The sequence below is a fragment of the Ictidomys tridecemlineatus genome, chromosome X (assembly GCF_052094955.1).
Source record: "Ictidomys tridecemlineatus isolate mIctTri1 chromosome X, mIctTri1.hap1, whole genome shotgun sequence".
In the NCBI taxonomy this organism is placed as follows: Eukaryota; Metazoa; Chordata; class Mammalia; order Rodentia; family Sciuridae; genus Ictidomys; species Ictidomys tridecemlineatus.
This window is the reverse complement of record NC_135493.1, coordinates 58,092,058-58,114,220: the sequence shown is the minus strand read 5'-3', so window position 1 is coordinate 58,114,220 and position 22,163 is coordinate 58,092,058. Positions and strand designations below refer to the sequence as shown.

Here is a 22,163-nt window from a genome sequence, read left to right as displayed (position 1 = left end):
CCCTAGAGTTTAGAATCACCATCATCCTCCACCCCATAGGCCCCAATACCATCACCTTCACTCTGACCTACTTGGATCTGGACAAATTCTCTCCTTCCTGCTGTTAGGGTTGGACAGGCCTTCAGGCGCAGGATTCACAGCCACGGGAGACACAGCAAAGATGATTGACTCAGTGGATACAAGAACAGGTCTGAGAATCCCAATACCAGCCTTTCCAGATTCGGGGTTCTGAATGTCAGGCGGATTTTACCTTTTTGCATCTCACCCATCCCCACTACTTTGGTCTCCGCTGACACCAGCCCTCCAGCTCCACCCAGCCTCCGCCCCCCCCCCCCCCCCCCCCCGCACCCGCAGCCCCAGCAGTCGGCCATTTTCCCAGCAAAAACCACACTCCTTTGGAACCACTGGAAAGGGGAGGAGGGAGATAGGATGCAGGAGTACAGAAAACTCTAAGAGTGAAAGGAGACCAAAGGATCTCTTCTGTTCCCCTCCCCAACAAACCTCACTCCCAGTGACAACCATTTTCCCTTGTTGCGGCGGGTGGGGGGGGGGCGCGTGGCTGGGAAATTGCAGGAGTGTTAATAATAGCCTTAAATTATGGAAAGATCCTCAGTCTTCCCCACCCTTCCAGGGGCTGTGAAGCAACCCTAGCTTTACACTGACCTGCAGGCATTCGTGGTGGATTACTCTTTGCTCCAAATTCTACACTGCCTTACAGGGGAAGAGAGAGAGAGAGAGAGAGAGAGAGAGAGAGAGAGAGAGAGAGAGAGAGAGAGAGAGAATGAATATGACTATGACTATGAATATGACAGTCATCTAGTCACTCGGCCCCAAGACAACAATCCTACCCTTCCCGATTCAAAGCCCTGGGATGCCAAAGATTCCTGCTCCTATTCTGGGGTCTTCCCCGAAATCTGACACTCCAAATTCCACCATTTTTGTTCTAGCAAGGGCCAGGGATCGTGCAAGCGTGTGGAGAAAGCACGCCAAGTCTCTTCAATCTCCACCCCCCACTACCTAAAAGGCAGGGATTCCCAGGAAGCGCCCATTCATGCACAGACCTGCTGGGATTCAGGCAGTTACCTCCTCCTCCTCCTTCCCTCCACTGCAGCCAGCTGGTTCTATAAGGCAATAACAGGGAGATCACAAACAGACCTAAGGAAGACCAGTGTTAGAAGGACGTTTGCACACGTCGGCTCCAGCTCACGTGAGGGCCACGTCACCCATGAGATCAGGACCCCAATTACCACTCCCACCAGCAGTGCGGCAGAAGCCGGCCCTCCCCCTACCTTCCCAGCCACATCAGGTCCTGCCACTCATTTTCCTCTTTACCAGTTCCAGAGACCATAATTAGCTTCTCCCCATGGTTGTAATTTGCCTTTCTTTGGTTAACACGGAGAGATTGCATCTGCTTGCATGTCCACCGGCCTTTTATTCCTCTTTGAGGAATAATTTTGTATCTTCTTTATTTCTAATCCAAATGCTTTTCCCTTCACTTCCCACCCCTTCAGCTCTGAAGGTCCAATATTTTTACTGCACCCCTATGCCAAATCAGGGTGTGGGCAGGATCTCAGAAAAGGATGATAAGTAATGGGAGGGTCTTACTTTCTTAAATTTTTCTGTTCAATTTATCATTAGTGCATTACTTTTCCATTGAGAAAATAAAAAGTGCCCATTTTCATTTGAGTGTAAAATTTAAGAGGGAGGAAAAAATAGGCCTTATTAATTTAATTGCATTTGTTTGTAATTCAAGAAAAATGTTTGTACTAGTTACAGCTGAATAGTAGCTTTCAGACATACTAACTTGTTTTAAAATTGAAAACTGAACATTTTTACATGATCCATAAATTAGTCCATGAAGTGACGATCAGTTATCTAATCTTGGTCATTTTATGCAGACGGCTCATTTACTTTTTCTCCTTTTGACTCAACTTTCAATTTGGTAAACTAAAAGCAAGAAAATCTTGCCTCATTTGATTTAAGAAAAAACATACATTTAAGTTCCCAAAGTCTTGGCTGACTGCTGTGTGAACTTCTTGTGATTCGATGGCTGTGCTGAACACCTGCTCCTGGATCAGATTACAATCTACTAAGGCTGAGGCAGCTGAGAGTGAGGGAGGCAGAGATGGTCCCATCCTCCCTGCCCGGTCAAGAAGTGGGGGACTAGCTACCCTTTCAACCCTCCCAGATTCCAGATCCTCTCATTTTGGTGTATTCAGGCACCTGTTTTTTACTCAGTCCAGAAAACAAGTGTGGATATATGATTAGATGATAAATGCCACCCTATGCAGGTGATTACCTGAGGCTCCTTCATTTCCTCCCCCAAAGTCCCACAGAAGTAACTCAACAATGCATAAAGAGAAATCTGTTCCCTACCACCTTTCCTCCCTTATTTACAGTGCTTCTAACACTGCTGTCACCACCTGATCTAAGAAGTACAACCTATTGAGCTTCTCCTCTCTGGCCTCCTTAACTTCAAATCACCCTTGAGGAACCTAACCTTGCTGCAGGTTCACTGCCTGCCACTTTATACCCACCTTGGTACATCTTCAGTCAAACATGTACACAGGCCCAAGGAATAATTCACACTGGCCACACTTAACCTAGAGTAGGTATTCTTACCTCATCAATTCTGTGAACCATCAGAAATTGTATTAAAGTTGTGTGTATACACAACATGTTCATTTCAGTAGAGAGAGGAATCATAGCTTTGAACAGATTCTTACAGACATATATGGCTAAGACATATATGACTTTAAAATTAGACTTAAAACTACTCTCTTAGAAAAAAAGGATATATCCCTTCAATAGAAAATCAATATCTATCTATCTATCCCCCCTCACGATATACACTTATTTCTTTTAAACATGTGCAGTAAGAAAATGTGTACAGGAAAAGGTCAAAGGGCCCTGCAATGCCATTCCACTAACATCCACTTTTAACAATTTCTGCCTTACATCATACAAATATAAAGAACATATGTGTGAAGATGTGTCAAGTTACAAGGTTCAACAATCAGTATATAGAATAAAACTGTAAACATTTAGTAAAATAAATCTGTACTTTAAGAACTGATATCTTGGGCTGGGGTTGTAGCTCAGTGGTAGAGCACTTGCGTAACATGTGTGAAGCACTGGGTTCAATTCTCAGCAACACGTATAAATAAATAAAGTAAAGGTCCATCGACAACTAAAAAAAATTTTTTTAAAGAACCTATATCTTTTTTAATATTTATTTTTTAGTTTTAGTTGGACACAATACAATATTTTATTTATTTATATGAGGATCAAACCCAGGGTTTCACACATGCTAGGCAAGCACTCTGCCTCTGAGCCACAACCCCAGCACCAAGAACCGATATCTTGGGCTGGGGATGTGGCTCAAGTGGTAGCGCGCTCGCCTGGCATGCCTGGTTCGATCCTCAGCACCACATACAAACAAAGATGTTGTGTTCTCTCTCTCTCTCTCCCCCTCTCACTCTCTCTTAAAAAAAAAAAAAAAAACGATATCTTTAAAATGGAGTCTTTCTACAAGGGAGTAATATTCAGGATATATAAGGAACTCAAACAACTCAGCAGCAAACAAATAATCCAATGTTAATGGACAAAGTATTTAAATAGGCATTTTCCCAAAGAACATGTAAAAATGACCAACAGATATATGAAAAGTCTTCTACACAGCTAATCATCAGGAAATACAAATCAAAAGCATGACATATCACCTCACTCCAATAAGAATGCCTATTATCAAAAAGACAAAATATAGCAAGTGTTGGTGAGGATGTGAAAAAATTGGAACTCTTGTACAATACATTGTTGGTGGGAATGTAAAATGGAGCAGACATTATGAAAATCATATAGGGATACATCCAAAAATTAAACTTCAAAGTTAATATTTGAAAGTATTTAAATAAAGGTTTCAAAGAGATGCCTGTACTCTCATGTTCATTGCAGCATTATTCACAATAACCCAGTTTTGCAAACAAGCTGAATGTCCATCAACAGATGAATGAAGAAAGAAAACTTGGAATATATACAATAGAATGTTATTGAGCCTTAAAAAATAAGGAAATCCTGCCACATGTGATAATATGGATGAACTTGAAAGTTAAGCTAAGTGAAATATACCAGTCACAAAAGAATAAATACTGTGTGATTCCACTTATATGAAGTATCTAAAATAGTCAAACTCATAAAACAGTAGAACAGTGTGGTTGCCAGGAGCTGGGTGGAGGGGAGATGAGGAGTTGCTGTTCAGTGGGCATAAAGTTTCAATTATATAAGATGAATAAGTTTTAGAGACCTGCTAAACAATGTTGTTCTATAGTTAACAAAACTGAAAATTACAGATGATACATCATGGCCATGGTTTATAGAGGAAAAATGACAGGAAACTCTTAATCAGAAGACTTCTACTCAAAGGAAAATAGTTGGCCCTGCATCAAAAGCAGCCAGATGAATGTAAATTTATATATTCTAAATTAAAATAAAATGTCTACTATTTTCTCCCATGTCTCTATTTTTCAATTAGCTAACTTGCTAATTGCTTACAAGTAATTAGCTAAACTGCTAGTCCAAATTTCAATGGATAATATTGTTTCTGCTATATTGTCAATAATTTTTATTTGCATATTTCAGTAGAATGCTGTTTGAGGAATGAAATTTCCTATTACATTCTCATTAGAGCATATTATTTATAAATATAAATTAGCTTTATTTGTACCTTTTGGTACACTTTACTTTAAATCTATTTTATATCCATCTTAGCACTCCTGATTTTTAAGATTTGAATGTGCCTGGCTTATTTTTCATCTTTTTATTTTCAGCATTTCTGTGTCTGGTTTTAATGCATGCCTTATAAAGATTGTATTGCTTGGTTCTTCTTTTTTGTACTGGGGATTGAATTCAGAGGTGCTTTACTACTGAGTGACATCCACAGCCCCCTTACTTTTGTTTTATTTTGAGACAGGGTTTTTATTTTTAGTTTTTATTTTTTGATGGGTGGGTACTAGGAATTGAACTCAGGGGAACTCAACCACTGAGCTACATCCCCAGCTCTATTTTGTATTTTATTTAGAGGTAGGGTTTCACTCAGTTGCTTAGTGCCTAGCCATTGATGAGGCTGGCTTTGAACTCATGATCCTCCTGAGAAAAGGTTTTTCTAAGTTGCTTAGGGCCTTGCTAAACTGCTGAGGCTGGCCTCAAATTTGTGATCCTCCTGCCTCAGCCCCCTGAATCACTGGAATTATAAGGATGCACCACCACTCTTGACCACTTGGTTCTTTTAAGCCCATCTGGAAAGTTTTTGTTTATTAATAGAGGAATTTAACCATCCACATTAATTGTGATTGCTTCATTTTGGTCTTATTCCTGCCATCATTTTGTTTTATATTAGTCATGATTTCTTATTGCATCTTTTTGATTTTTCATGGCATGTTTTTTTTCCTTTAGTATCTTGTAAGTTATACATAATTTGATAAAAATATTATCAAACATATATAAACATATCTTCTACCAGTGTTACAATTTAATCCATATCTATAACTATTCTCAATCTCAAATAAGATATAACTTTTAGTATTCCTTTAATCTTATCCTAACTCTGCTTCCAAATGTGTTTATGCCACCTTAAATTTCAGTTGTTACTTTATTTTAGAGTATGTCAGTATCATTTTAGGAATTCTTTCTTAAAAATTACATTAAGATTCACAAATTATTTCTACTATATGTGATTGGTTGTGTACAGAATTCTAGGTTCATGGTTCTTTTTCTTCAGAACTTTAGAGACTTTTCTCCATTATTCTGTTCTTTATTCTAGCATAAAGTTTTTTCAGACAAGAAAACCAATGGTCTTCTCATTTCTTCTCTTTAAAAGTTAATTTTTTCCTCTCTCTGGAAGCTTGTATGGTTTTACGCTCTCTTTAAAATATTTTTTTAGTTGCCAATGGACCTTTATTTTACTTATATGTGGTGCTGAGAATTGAATCCAGTGCCTAACACATGTTAGGCAAGCACTCTGCCACTGAACCACAATCCCAGCCCCCAGTTTTATGCTTTTTGTATAACTAAGAAGTTTCAATATGATGTGTCTATCCTTTCTATGCATGCCTTCAATTTTTTTCTTATTCAACATTTGGTGGGTCATTTAGATCTAGAGAATCAAGACCATGAGAAGAATTTTTCTATTATTAATTATTTATTTTTCACAATCCTTGAGTAGCTATTGAATTGTCTGTATTTAAGCTCTGTTTCACATAAATTTTTCTAATTTATTTCTCTTTTAAACTAGAATGAATTCTGTGATTAATTCTCACAATAATCAATTCCATCTCCAGCCATATACATTAGGTTCTTTAGCCCTTCTAGTGAAGTTTTATTTTTAATTTTACCAATCATATTTTTAGTTGACACGAACTCATTTGGCTGTCCATTTTGTCTTTTTCAGAACAGTCTGTTCTTGTTCTATGTATGTAGTGTCCATTCAAGTTCTTCTGGGAACACAAATTAGAAGTTTCTTAAAATTCTCTTATATTTTCTGTAAACTGAATAATATAGGATGACTTGCTTTACCTTTTATTTTAGGACCTATCTTTTATGCTATTAGGTTTACACTATGTCTGAGGTTCTTTGGTTTTTGTTTTTATTTATAATTGAGGCTTTATGTTGGTTAGTACTGGTGGTTAATGTAGTCTTCTACAACAGATATTTTATTGGTGCATCATAGTTATTCATAATATTGGGATTCACTGTGTCATGTTTGTATTTGCACAGAATATAATTTGATTCAGTCTCATTATTCAGTACCTTCCCTTTCTTTCCTCTCCCCCTTCCCTGAACCACTTGCTCTACTCAACTTCTACAACAGTTACAAAATCCAATCTCACTCTTTAAGTCTACATCCTCAAATATAGTGGATGGCTTCAGGACTCTATGTACAGTTTTACCTCTGGCTGAAGTGAATAGGTGGGAATGTACTCGTGAGTAGAATAAGGCCTTTAATATGAGACAACTCCCTGTCCCCACCATAGATTCTGGATTTAATTTTTCAACTTGAAGATTAGATGGTTTGATTGGTTGGATGAAATATGGATTAAAAGGTAGCCCACACTAAATTAAGTTGAAATGCCAGAACTTTCATTGTTTGTAATATCAGAAAATATCACAAGGCTTGGAGAAATTGGAATATTAGAATGGATTTATCATATTAGACTGGCTTTCCCATGCTTAAAGGATCTAGAGGGCATATTTTTCACAGTCATGAGAAATAAATTTATAAGGACAGATCCGGAATCATTGAAGTGCTCTGGAATCAGTCTTCTCTGAAGGGTAGGGATTACAATAAGAACTGATGCCACTGAACTGGGATCTTTAAATAAAATAGGAATAATTGGATTCTGAAGTGGCCAGGGCCAAATGACAGCACTCAATCAACAAAGGGAAAACAGGACAGATTAGCACAGTAAACAGAAAAGAGTCTCATTTGCAAACTTATGGCAATGCCTAGTTTATCATTGTATCCCTAGAAGTAAAGAAGTTTACAGGTTACTAAATTTTTACTTAATTTGTGTAAACTGATGAGTTTTAGGTTAAGTGGACAGAAGTCTAACTTAAGTCATAAATCTACACAGTCCTGGCCCCCCATGCTTGAGCCACTTTACAACCAACTATTCTTCACATGAAGAGGAAGCCAGGTCCCTTTGAGGAAGGACTTTGTGACATTGCCAAAATTTTTTACTGGTAGTCCTCCCAGCCTTCCCCAAGGGGCTCTATGAACTGTGACCAAGATAAATATACATTGGAGAAAAGGAAATAAACAGACCTTGCAGGAACTACTGGCTCTGTACTGATATTAATTCCAGGAAACCTAAAACATCACTGTCCCCCACCAGTCAGAGTAGGAGCTTACAAAAATAAGGATATCAATGGAATTTTAATTTAGGTCATTTTACAATAGGTCACGTAGCCCCCTAAACCCATTCAATGGTTATTTCCCTATAGTTCATAAGAATGCATCATTGGAATAGACATACCTAGCAGCAAGCAGGATCCCCATATTGGTTCACTTATTTGTGGAGTAAGGGCTGTTATGGTAGAAAAGGTCAAGTGCAACTAAACTGCCTCTACTTAAGAAAGTAGGAAACCAAAGTCAATATTACAATATTGTAAGGGTTTCAAAGATTAGTGCCACCATTAATGACTTGATGGAGGGGTAATCCCACCACATCCCCAATCAAATTGCCTGTTTGGCCTGTGCATAAAACAGATCTTGGAACATGACAGTGGATTTTCATAAACTTAACCAAGTGGTAATTCCAATTGCAGCTTCTGCTTCAGATGCATTCTCATGGCTTGAACATAATAACACTTCCCGAAAAACTGGTATGCAGCTCTTGATCCAACAAATGATGTTTTTCTCAATAAATACTTGTGAAGACCTGTGGGAGGCCATCCTTGAATGTAATTTGAGTTACCTCCCTGGCTAGCGAGAGGCACTTAGACACATCTTTGCGTCCAGAGCTTTCCCCACCCTTCTCAGGTGGGAGGGCTTGTCCGTGTGGAGGCATGTCTGGCCACAACACTTAAAGATCCAATCGTCACACCTGACCTTGGGACACTGCCCCCCCCCCTTAATCTTCATTGGATGGGATTTTCCCCAGAATTTTTTGTTCCCCAATAAATGTCCACACCCTGGCATGTTCTTTCTCTCTCTCTCTCTTGAGGTAGTAGTCCTGGAGCTGGTTTAAAGGTAATTAGAGTCTGTCTCTTTAATTCAAACTCCCTTTTTGGATTTCTCACGTAGCTGAACCTTCATTTATGAAGCCTGTGCTGGCCGTGGGCTAAAAAGACCACCAGAAGCAGTTTAGTGAGATCCTGTCTCTGAATAAAATACAAAATAGGGATAAGGATGTGGCTCAGTGGATGGTGCCCCTGAATTCAATCCCCAGTACCCCCCAACAAAAGAAGATCAGTGAAACACCTTCATTATCCTACATCAAGTGTCTATCAACTCTCCACCTGTATGTCATAAATTAGTCCACAGTGATCTTGATATCATTTCCCTTCCACAAGTTACCATGCTTCTCCACTACATTGATGACAGTATGCTGATTGAACAAAGTGAGGAAGAAATAGCAACTACTCTAGACTTAATGAGCCAGGTATTTGCATGTAGGCAGGCACACCAAAAAATCAAGGGCTTTCCATCTCAGCACAATTTCTAGTAGTCCAGTGGTGTGGAGTATTTGAAATATCTCTTCCAAGATGAAAGATAAGTTATCGCACCTGCATCCTTGTACCACAAGAAGAGAGGTACAGTGTTCAGAGTTTTTTAAAAGCAACATATTTCTCATTCAGATGTGTTAATCTGTCACATTTATCAAGCAACCAAAAAGTTGCTAGTTTTAAGGGAAGGCCCCAGAACAAGAGAAGGATCTGCAATAGGTCCAGACTGTCTTGCAAACTGCTCTGTTACTTGGGCTGTGTGATCCAAAAGATTTAATAGTGCTTGAAATGTCAGTAGCAGTGGGAGGTAAAGATACCTTTTAGACCTATTGACAGGTCTCTATAGGTACAGACACTTAGGATATTGGAGCAAAGCCATGCAATCTTTAGAAGATAACTAGTTTCCTTTAAAGAAAGTTTTTGACTTGCTAGTGAGCCTTAGTAAAAACTGGACACCTAACCAAGGACCATCAAGTTACCAGCAATCCTGAACTGCCCATTATGAACTGGATGTTGCCAATTCTTCTCATCAAAGAACTCACTTCACAGCAAGTGAAATGCAATAGGCCCATGTTCATGAAATTCACTGGTCTTACACCATGTTCCCTATTATTCTGAAGCAGCTGACTTGATTGAATAGTGGAATGGCCTTGTAAAGACTCAGCTACAGTCCCAGCTCTGTGGCATTTCCTTATAAGCAATTCCATATGGGGATAATAATCTCCAGGAAGCTGTATATGCTCTAAATCAACATCCGGGATATGGTGCTGTTTTTCCCATTATCATGATTCACAAGTCCAGTAAACAAGAAGTAGAAATGGGAGTGGTATCACTATCATCCCTAGTGATCTACTAGTAAAATTCTTGCTTCTTATGTTCATGATCTTATGCTTCTCTGGTCTAGAGGTCCTACTTAAAAAGGGAGCAATGCTTCTAGAAGTAAACTTAATGATGACTGCACTGAACTGAAAATTAAGATTATCACCAAGCTAATTTGCTCTCTTCATGTCTCTAAATCAACAGCCAATGAGGAGACTTTCTGTACTTACTAGCTGGTGTTACAGATCCTGATTAAACAATAGGATTAATGGAAAACTACAGCCCAATGCAAAATTACAAACAATTCAATTCAAGCAGGACTAATAAAGGTCAGACACTTCAAGATTGAAAGTTTAGATTGCCCAACCTAGTAAAAAATCATTACCAGCTGAGTTACATGTGAAGGGCAAAGGGAATTTGGAATTTGTAGTGAAAAAAAGTAGTTACAAAATCCAGCAATAACAACATAACCAATTGCAGAAATCAATACTGTGGTCATTATGTGTATTTCTTCCTTATTTTATTATGATTATGTTTGTGTGTATAGCACATAGCTTTGGTTTGTTCCCTCCCTTATTCCCTTATCATATAAGATGCATTAGCTTTACATCACAATATTTAAGTTTCTGGATATATATATATATATATATATATATATATATATATAAAAGTGTGAACACTACCCAAGGACTTTGTATCCTTTTTTCCTGTGGAAAAGATTACTGCATTTCAGTTGTTCATATAATAGTTGTATAATGTTGGGTGAAAGTATTACTTTACTATGTCTTTATTTGGATATGCATACAAGTGCCAAATTTACAAGGGGTAGATTGCAATGGTTAATTTTATGTGTCAAATTGGGTAGGTTATAATGCCCAATTGTTTGGTCAACTCTAGTTAATATGTTGCTGTGAAGGTGATTTGTAGATGTAATTAACATTTAAAATCTGTTTAAGTAGATTACCCTCCATTGTGTGGGTGGGCCTCATCCAGTCAGTTAAAGATCCTAATAGCAAAACATGAATCTTCCTGGAGAAGAAGGAACTGTGTCTCAAGACACTTGAACTTCTAAATATGCTACATGTCCCATGGATTTCAGTCAAGATTGTAACTAATACCTGACTTTCCATTCTTCACTAAAAATTTCAGACTTGCCAGCCAATTCCTTAAAATATATCATATATATATATATATATATATATATATATATATATATATATACAAATATAATACATCAGGTCCATCTTAAATCCCATTAAAATAACAGTAAAATAAGATATATAAAAACAAATGATAATCCATGTGTTATATTAACAAATTTTTGGAAGATAGGTAGATAATATGGAGTGACCTAGAAAAATAAAAAAACTGAAACCTGCCTGCCACTGATGAGGAGGATGAGGAGCTATGTGATTCACTACACAGAACTCTATAAAGGCTCAGGAGTTTGAGGTGCCAGTTACCTCTGAAGTGTTTTCTTTGGGTTAAGGACAGGAAGATTGGTTGAAAGTTTTAATAAGAGGCAGTTAGATCACACAAGACTTCCTCTAGTCCCTAGTTCCCTTCTCCCAGAAGACAGATGGTTTACTCCCTGGAGAAATTAAACCAGAAAAGCTCTGAACTCATGAGTATGGCTGATGGTAGGCATAATAAATTGTACTGAAAACAAAAGAATTAACTGAAAGTTTCATATTGGAAAAACAGTCTCCCAATGCAAGCTCTCAAATTAAGTGCTCATATGGAAATATTGCCAGAATGTATTTTTAAGTAAAAACAAGCAAACAAACAACATAGAAAAATAAGGTGCAAGGCAGAAAATGTGGGAATGTGTGTGTGTGTGTGTGTGTGTGTGTGTGTATAATCTTTTATATAAAGGGGTAAAATAAGAACGTTTATGTTTGTATTTGCTTACATATGCAAGAAGAAATCCTGAAAAGGTAAATTAATAACAATGATTATCTGGAGAAAAGGAGCACTGGATGGAAGGACAATGGGTTGGAAGAAGTTTTTTTGCTGCATTTTTATTATTAATTTAAGCCATGCACATGTGTTACCTACTAAAAATAAACATATAAAAAAGAACCAGGTTGAGATATGATTTCTCAGAGCAATACTGAAAGCTAAGAGGTGAAATTAGAGAATTTCCAGTTCAAAATTCCAACTTTAGCCATGTTATCAATCAAGTGTTGGTTTATATATAATGGTATTTTCAGACTTGAAAAATCTCAAACATTTGCTTTACATATGCACTTTCTCAGGAAGCTACTGAAAGATGTGCTGGGCCAAGAAGACATAAACCAAGAAAGAGCGAGATAAGAGATCCAGGAAACAGAGAATTCAACATAATAGTGAGCAGGAAGACTCATCAAAATTGTTGTGAAAATAGATCCTAAAATAAACATTGTCTTGCATTCCTAAAGCTCAAGCAGTCTAGTTTGGAGCATGTCAGAAGATTCCCAAGAAAAACTTTGTCAAAAACATAAAAATTTATAGAATATAAATATAAAACATTTCTTTTAATGTAGTAAGAAAATATTTACATCATTGGAAGGATACTTGGGAGATGTTGATGATAAATAAATAGGAAATGGGTGAGGTGAGATTAAATATAGAGAAAACAAAAAGTTGTGCAAGACAGAAAAAGTAATCTTAATATACTATGTGAGTCAGCCATCCATAGTACATACATAGGCAAAATAATACTGTCACTATAACTCAAATAATAATATAACAATTGGGAGAGAAGGGGGTAAAACATCTGGAAATGATGAGAACTGGCAGAGATAATAACAAAGAGACAAACTCTCATATCCCATATCAGGAAATCAATTACTAAAGCTTAAAAATCAAGAAATAGCAATATAAGCATGTTATTTAGACATAGATATTACAAAAATAATCAATTGAAAAAGTAATCTGATTGCTCTGAGAATGGGAAATAGATATAAAGATATTGTTTTTCATAGCAAGCTATTATTAACTGAATTGTTTTTCCATATTTTATGTAATCTTTATATTTGTAAATAGTGGTGGGATTTGTTGTTACATATTTATACATGCACACAATATATTGGCTGAATTGTGTTTCCCAAAATTCATATGTTGAAACCTTCATCCCAAATGTAACTGTATTTGGAGATAGGGCCTTTAGGGAGGTAATTGATGTTAAGTTAGGTCACAATGGTGTCCTTATAAGAGGAAGAGAAATCTAAAACTCTGTCTTCATGTGCACACAGAGGAGAGGTCATGTGAGGACACAGCAAGGTGGCTATCTAAAAGCTGGGAGGAGAGGCCACACCAGAAACCAACCTGATGGCACCTTAATCTTGGACTTCTACCCTCCAGAGGACTATGAGAAAATAAATTTCTGTTATTTAATCAATCTAATTGTAGCATTTTGCTATGGCAGTTCAAGCAAACTAATGGACCAGCTTTGTATAATCATTTGACTTTTAAAATTATATTCACATGTAGCTTTGATTTAAAAGTAATTTAAAAAAATTGAAGGAAATGGTATCAACCAAGACTTCTAATGTCCAATAACTATTTACCAAGTGTGAGGGTAGAAGAAAGACATTTTCAAACATGTGAAATCTCAAAGTATTTATGTCCTATACACCTTTTTTCAGAAACCAAGATGTACTCCATCAAAATGAGGTAAAAAATCCCAAGACAGAAGAAGGCATAGGATCAAAAAAAGCAAGACCTAAAATGAAAAAAAACTAAGAAAAAGTAAGTATGATTACAAGGGAATATCCCCAGGATAATACCTATACATTAGGCCTAGAAAGCAATCTTTCATAATGAAGCAGAAGTACAGAAAGAAGTAGAAACTGATAGGTTACTACTGTGTTTGACCATTTTGAGTTTATGTTTAGGGCTGAATTATTTATTGGTACATTAAAAACTAAGCACACTAAAAATAAGGCAATAATTAATTCCATGAAAAACAAAAATTTATTCTAGGAATAACTGCCAAATATATGTGAATTACTAATGTACAAAGTTGTACTGAGTACTTAACATTTTAATATTCATAGCAATCTTATGAGATATGCATTGCTGTTGATCCCAGTTTAAATATGAGGAAAATGATGCAGAGAACAATCAAGAGATTTGTTCAAGATCACACAACTGTCACAAGTGCCTCTCCTTCTAACATTTCAACTGTGAAAATATTTACATAAGCATAATAAAAACTCTAAATATTGATTTAACATTATATAATGATGTTGCAACAATATATTGGGGAGAATGTAGGAGAAGTGAGGCCGTGTATAGGGTAGAAAGTATCAGACAACTGACTCCTTCCACTGTACAAAGTCATGACATCTATAAATTTTTAAAATTCAAGAAAAAATCTATTTGTAAATATGGAGGTAATACCCGAAGAAATATTTAAGTAATCATCTTTAGAAAGCAGAAATCTGGAGTTGGAGAAAGATGAAAGAAGGTTCTACTGAATTCATGTTATTGTTGTCACTGTTATCCTTAGAGTACTCTAGAACTATGAAAATTACATTTTAAAAGCCAAGTTCTGAAACTGGTCATCAGCTAGAACCCCAATTTTGTGTAAAGGATATATAGAAGGTTGAGGAGCATTATGGACTGAATTATGTCTTCCTTTTCCTCAAAACTCATATGTTGAAGCTCTAACCCCCAGTATGGCTGCATTTGGAGATAGAGTCTCTAAGGAAATAATTAATGTAAAATGCTAGGGATGAGGGTCCCTGACATAATTAATGTCTTTATAAGAGAAGATAAAATAACTCATTCTTTCTCCCCTTTTCTCCCATTCCACTCCCCCACCCAATGCATCAAGGAAAGATCATATGAGGACACAGTAATAAAGCAACCATTAAGAGAGCCCTCACTAGAAACTGCTAGACTAGAGGTCCTTGATTTGGGGATTCCCAGCCTTCAGAAAATAAATTTCTATTGTTTAAGTCACCCCATCCATGGTATTAGGTCATAGCACCCCGAGCAGATTAATACAAGAACATTATGCTAAGTGGAATAAAACAGTCACAAATCAGATGCTATATTCTTCCATTTATGTGAGGTAGCTTGAGTCATCAAATTCACAGAAATGTAACATAGAATGGGAGTTTCCAGAGAATGGGAAGAGGAGAATAGGAATTTGTTTAATATGTATAAGTTTTAGTTTGGGAAGATGAGAAGAGATAGATGGTGATAATGGTTGCATAACAATATGAATGTGCTTAATGTCACTGATATATACACCTAAAATGTTGAAGATAGTAAATGTTATGTGTATTTTACATAATTTTTTAAAGTACAGGGATGTGCATTATAATATTTATGAGAAGATTTATCCACAGTTTTAATGCTGTACTTCTCTTAGCCAAAATTCCACCTACACCACGTGGTGTTCTATCCTGTTTATCTATCTGTACTCCTCACTGGGGATATCTGTATTACTCCCCAGCTTCGGTTGCCATCCATATTTCTTCAGCCTAGACATTTCTTCTGAGCTCTAGACCTATACCTTTCAAATGAACACTGAGCATCTCTAATTAGGAATCCTACAGGTAACTCAAAGAATTCAAATCAGAATTCACTTGTTCCCCATCCAAAATGTGTTCTTTTGTGTTTGAAAAATATAAAAGGAAGAAAAATGTTTCTTTGCATCTCCCTTGCTCTCCACTCCTGATTATACTCTTTCCCCTTAAAGGCCAATTAGTTCATGTGATTTCCAGAAATGAACACTTTTGTCCAAAAAGGATTGCATTACAATGCTGAATGCTTCCTTATTTGCACATGACCCAGCAAGACTACTATACACAAAATCTTAAACCAATTCCAGAGCCCTGAGTCTACTACTATGACAATACTAGAATAAGAATCAAACCAGAATATGACCCAGAATTGTTTATAAGACCCCATAACTTTCCAAAATATTTAGGAATGTTATCCATTGATATCCTAGCCTCTAGAACTTTAGAACCCCCCCCAGTCCCATGCTCTGGGGAGTCTTGCATATCACACACACACACACACACACACACACATGCACACACACACTAAATAATGAGAAAATGGATGCCTGTATCACATGTAATCTGGTACTCATTGTTGGCACATTTCAACTTATAACCCTAAATATCTGTACTTTGACTAGGAAAAAACTTCTGCACATCTTTTATTTTGTCATCTAAACAAAAGGCATTTGTGTCCATATGACATAAAGATGTGTTCCACTACTCACATAAGAGTTAGACATTATTTTGAGCTGCAGGGTGAAGATTCAAGTGGAAGATTTAGGAAAGAGAAAAACTAGCTAACTTGTCAGAGCCTTCTCAGATACTTGAGTGCAATTCATTTTTGTTTAATAAATTATCATTTACCAGTACTACCCAGTGTCCATTTTCTTGCATGTCTGTATTTTCCAGTTTATGGTTGCAAAAATAATCAAAATTAGTGAAAAATTCACAACAACTGCAAAATAAGGCTAAAGAACATATTAAACAATCCATATTACTCTTGATTTTAGGATAGATGGATAGATAGATGATAGATAAATAGATAGATAGATAGATAGATAGATAGATAGATAGATAGATAGATAGAAAGAATGTAGCATGTGTGAAGCATTGTAACAGATTGAATTCCCTAGGATGCAGATTCTGAGGTAAGAGGTGAATTAAGGAATGTTCCTGGGATCAACACTTGTGGAAGGAAAATGAGCAGGAATGAATAGAAGAAGAAATTTAATTTCAATGAACTGTTAATGGAATGCTTCAGCATACCCTGTAGAGAATTCTGATGATAGAATGAATCTTCAGAGTCATTCCAAGTTGGAGAAGAGTCTTGGGCCTTTACAAGGAGCATTAATGAGTCATGGATGTGGGCCACCACAAGAACAAGGTATAATCTTGAACAAAGCATCTCTCTTCAGCTGAGGCAATATCAGAAGGGAGCTGACAGCCAAAAGCTCTCTGATGGCAACATTCCTAACACCTAAAGTAATAAGTCCTCTTCTGATAGAGGGAATTTTGAGCAGGACATCATGATATCCACCACACTTGCCCCACCATTGTGCATTCTAGATCCACTTCTTCATATAGGTTCTGGGATCAGCTCCTCCAAGAATCTTGTGGGCCCCTCTTCCTGAAAAATAGCAGGACAAACTACATCCTACTGTATCTGGTCTCAAAGCTGCAAATTATCGTCTCCCGCTTCCTTCATCAATTATAGAATTCCATCATTCTTAGGGTCTTGGTGGCTTACCTTGTGATATGATTGTCATTCATGATCACCATACACCTCTCAGCTTGGAGTTGCTACATTCGCTGATATCCATATACTAAACCAAACAACTTATGAATAATGTTTTACTTTTTCCTCCTCAATCAGTTTGTCATAGGGGATCTCCCATGAGGCCATAGGTGCAAGCTAAGGAAAAGGTGCTAGTGCAACAGTGCGTGGATATCACAGAATAGCTGCTCTACTTGACTGTGCAAATACTTATGTCTTCCATTACTGCTTGTGCATGATTCCATATATGAAATTTCTATCTGGTTTCTGGGCCTGCCCAAATATATATCTTGATGAATCTGACATAATCAATGTTGGGTTGTTCTGACTATATGATCATTTGATGTCCTATAGTCAAGCACTCCATCTCTATCAGGATGCAGTCGCATGTTAGCAGCTCTTTGTGAAAGGTACATTATCTTCCACTATATGTGAGGTGGTTTTGCTCCAGAAACCTCAGTACATTTTGATTTTCCCACAGATATGTGATGAAAACTGCACATCTTTTATTATCTTTAACCAACTTAGATACTTCTAATACCATAGGGTTTGTCTTTTATACGGGCCAGTGTCAAGACTGCATCCTGGATTATACAGCTGCCTTCTGCTCTAGGACCCACTCAAAGCTGGCAATTTTTGTGTCACCCAGTAAATGGGCTGAAATAGCAATTCCAGGAGGGGAATGTGTGCTTCCAGCACCTAAAGAGGCCTACCAGGTATTGATCTTCCTTCTTTATGAAGAAGATTTTTAAAAATGCCCTAACTTGTCCTTTCCTTTGGAGAGGATCTCCCAGCATTCCCCAGGACAGTAAACCCCTAAAATTACCCTTTATGCGACCAGCCCCTGGATCTCTGTAAGGTTTATCTCTCACCCTTTGTGGTGTGTGTGTCTTACCAAAGCATCCAAAGTGATAGCCCTTCTGAAGTTTATTTAGGTCATCCAGATCTCTTCAGACTATATTATGACAGAGATATGACAATTAGTAGAGCCTTGGAGAAAAACTGTAAATGCATAATATTGTCTATGGGAATCTGAGATTTTTTTCAGATATTCTATTCTTATAAAGAGAGGAAAATAAACATTTTTCACAGCAATAGTTGAATACTAGGCACCTAAGACTATGTTAATATCCTATATCCAGCATGACCATTGCAATTGTCTTACTAGTTGAGTTTGAAATAGTCTCTCTCACCCACCAGGCTCTGTTCATATTTTTCAAGGACCAAACTGATGAATTAAATGAAAATATAACTGAAACTACACCTCTACATTCTCTATGTTTTTAAAAGTGGCACTAATTTCCGCCATTCTCCCTCCTCGGAACGCTATATATTTTCATTTACTAATTTGGCCAGGACAGGGAAGTGCAGTTTCAGAAGCATTCACTTGGCTTTCTCATCTACAAATAGCTCTGATTCCGTAGACCAAGAAACTATAATGGGGCTTATACCAAGTACCAACTATGTCTATTCTAATTATACATTCAGTAATCAAGAAAATAGCCATGGGATAAGTCTGTGGACCCAACAGATCCACTGTGAACCAGACCTAGGCCAGTATCCCATTAACTACCTGGCTCTCATATGCCCCATCCGAGCCTTGAGGCTATGATGGCATTTTAGGTCTCTGGGTATCAATTTAACTCAGAACAACTGTTGGCCCTCAAAATGTTTGGGTACTCCTTTTCCTTGGCACAGTTTCCTGAGTCAATGGAAGGATGGAAGAATCATTACTATGCATGATATTATAGTAAGGTCATTCTTCCTGGGCACCCAGCCTCTCCTTCACGGTGTTGTAGGTCAAAAATTGACTTAGGATCATAAGCTAGCCAAGGGATTTTGACTTGTTTTCAAAGTAACTTCTCTCAGACTTCCAACCACCTTTAATTAATTTATTGTACAGATTGTGAATTGGTAACTAATTTCACAAAGGCACCATGTTAAAATGACTGTCCATGACCTATTAACCACCTCTTAACCATTTATCCACCTTCAGCACTATGTCGTACTAATCATCTCTGTAGTTCTCTGCAGTTTAGACCTCCCAAGCTACCACACTGACCCTGTAGTACATAGTATTTGCATCCACCTGACTTCTGACAGTTAAGTGCAGCCATCTGGTCTCTATTGTTTCAGAGTCATCACCATTTCTGTGATTAATCCTTTTTTTCCAAGACATATTTTCTACTCTGGGAGCCGACCTGCAGAGGAAGTATTACCACTGAAATTCTTAGAGGTGGTGGTGCCTTTCTCACTTATACACTCCTTATAGTTTGGTAAACAGTGTGTTCTATTGGTTCTCCTGCAGAATATAGACCTCTGGACGAATTTTTTAGCCTTACATAATATATGTATTCTATCATTCTCACTTCTATGAGTTTTTAATTCTTTATCATCTGCTATAGTCATTTATAACTTACTTAAAGTAAGCTATTGTTTTTCCATACTTTGAAGAGCTATCCTAGTAGTGAGTTCAAATCATCTCCTGGGGTCTTAGCCAGGATGTTAAATCTCATATCCTAGGAAAGCACTCTCAAATTGATTTGTTCTCCTATATTCAATTATACATTCCAGTCCCACTTATCAAGCTCCTCAAAATTCAGTCTCATGCTTTCTCCCTCAACACTTGATAATACTTGCTGGCTAGGTTAGGTCCTGAAGCTTCTTGTTGGTATAGTCCTTTTTCTTCCTTTTTACATCCAGTATATCTGCATGTAGGTTATGCTGTGGCTTGCCACTAAGTTATAGTTCCAGTGCTGCAATGGCAGACGGGAGCAGATTCCAAGGGAATTCCGTGTTATCTTACAGGGGAAAGAATTCTGAATCCTCAAACGAGATAGAGTGGTAGCCCTCAATAGGGAAGTATGGAACACTTCTTAATACCCAAGGGGTTTAGAAGAATCTGGGGATATAAGATTCTGGGGAACACCAATGAGGAGGTCCCCATCCCATGTGTTAAGATCCCATTCCTTCCTAATCAGGGCCCTGATCTTAGTGTAGAAGTTTTGCTTGGTTGGAATTTTAACTTTCTTTTAAGCTTGCTTTCAATAAGTCTTATGCTTGGTCCTCAGATTTCTCTACATCTACCTGGAAAAGATGAAAGCGTCTTTATATGCTATGCATGAAACCCTCTGGCTTTCAAATGTAACTTTTAATTATTGATTAATTTTATTGACATTTTCATTTTTTTAAGGGGGTCAATAAAGTTTAGCAATAACCATCCAATTTTCTCGCCTTCCTTATATTTAGTATTTCCCCTCATATTTCTCAAAGGTCTGATACCTGGCACCAGATAATGTATTCCGTCCCACCAGTATGCCATCCCAGTATCCTATGTGGGAAGGTTCTAACAATTTCTTCTTCTACTTCTTTTCTGGGGCCTATCTACTCCACCTACCACCATTGTTGATATCCTCATTGCCAGCTGACCAGCAGGCAATCCATTTTCAAAATCGCATCACAGTGTTTGCTTTCTTGAACAACTTCTTGACCAACTCTTTCAGGTTGGCTTCCTGGGCAGCAGACTCAGAGACAGAGTTCAGCATGAAGCATTTTTATTAGGGAATATTCTTGGGACCAATACCTGTGGAAGGGAAAAGAAGGAAGCAGGAGAAGTTAAGCTGTTCCAATTTGAGAGAAGAAGGTTATGACCCTCAGTCACAGGAAAGGAAGTACCCACAGGAAGCCAGGCAGCGAGTGTGACCTTGGGGGTGGGGTGGGGGGTGGTTCTCTTCAGCTGAAGCAATTCCTGAAGAGGTCTGGCAGCTGAGGGCTGTCTACCAGCAGCACTCTAGGCAACTGAAATAATGAGTTCTTTCTTTCTGAAGGAGGATCAGGGAAGCAGATGGCAGAATCCACTACAATATGTTATTTCTTTTCAATAGAAAGTTGGTAGCCATCAAATGCTAGGATTGAGAATAGCTTGATACTTAAAATAGTTTAAAATATTTACATATTTAGAACTTTATTTAAAATATTATTCAAAATGTTAAGGTATATCGTTCAAATATTTAGACATAAATATGCAACCCTCCACTCATACTTTTGCTCTAGGCGTCTCAAATATTATTGATAGACTTCTGTATCCCAAATCTATCTTTTTCCTTTCAGATAAATCATTAAAGAAATTCCCATTTATTATGTAGTTATCATAAAATCTATAATACTAAGACAAAAAAAAACATAGAATCACCCATTATTTTAACACTCATAGAGAACTATTAACATTCTCAGAATATACACTGGTAAATACATATAAATCACTTAAATACATGACTTTTTTCATAAAAGGTATCATATGTGCCTTTACAGATAGCTTTTTGCACTTAAAATTATATGCTGAATTTTTATGTAATTAAATGCAGATGCCTATTAACATTTTCAATAGCTACAGAATATTTCAGTGTGTAGGTACACCTTAGTTTGTTTAGCCAAATGTCTATGTTGAGACACTTGGGTCAATTCACTTTTTCACCCTTCAAAACAGTTTTCAACAATGCACAGCTTCTTCCAAGCCAATAGATGGATGGGATCCTAAGGATAACATTTCACAAGCAGAATTATTCAGTTGAAGGGCAGGCACATCTTGAACACATATCTCTATGGACCTAGCACCTTGTGTGCTCCCAGCAGCATAGTTTGAGAGTTCTCCTCAACCAACACCATGGGGTGGGAGAGAAGTGGGTCTTTTGCTCTGTGGATCCCAATAACACTCTCTATAGTTCCTTAAAGTCCCCACCCCAACCAACTAATAAAAGAAATCTTATGCAAGCACTAAAAATTTTGCATTATTTCTTTGACTACATTTTATTATTATTTCAAGGCAGCAACTCTTTTATCCACTT

At 37.2% G+C, this 22,163-nt stretch overlaps 1 protein-coding gene across 13 annotated transcripts in view; it reads right to left on the bottom strand.

The window, feature by feature from the left end:
- Positions 1–22,163, bottom strand: part of Armcx1 (armadillo repeat containing X-linked 1) — a 33,241-nt gene that overhangs the window by 2,972 nt on the left and 8,106 nt on the right. The window contains exons 2-6 of one of the 13 annotated variants that reach the window (XM_078034494.1): positions 20,717–20,902; positions 18,215–18,274; positions 1,062–1,121; positions 664–711; positions 72–119 (exon numbers count right to left, since the gene is read on the bottom strand). The gene's annotated coding sequence lies outside the window, so the exon portion shown is untranslated. Of the gene's footprint in view, positions 1–71; positions 229–663; positions 712–1,061; positions 1,586–18,214; positions 18,275–20,716; positions 20,903–22,163 lie in introns of those variants that run through there. The other 12 variants (XM_078034492.1, XM_078034493.1, XM_078034491.1 and 9 more) reach the window with 12 other exon arrangements.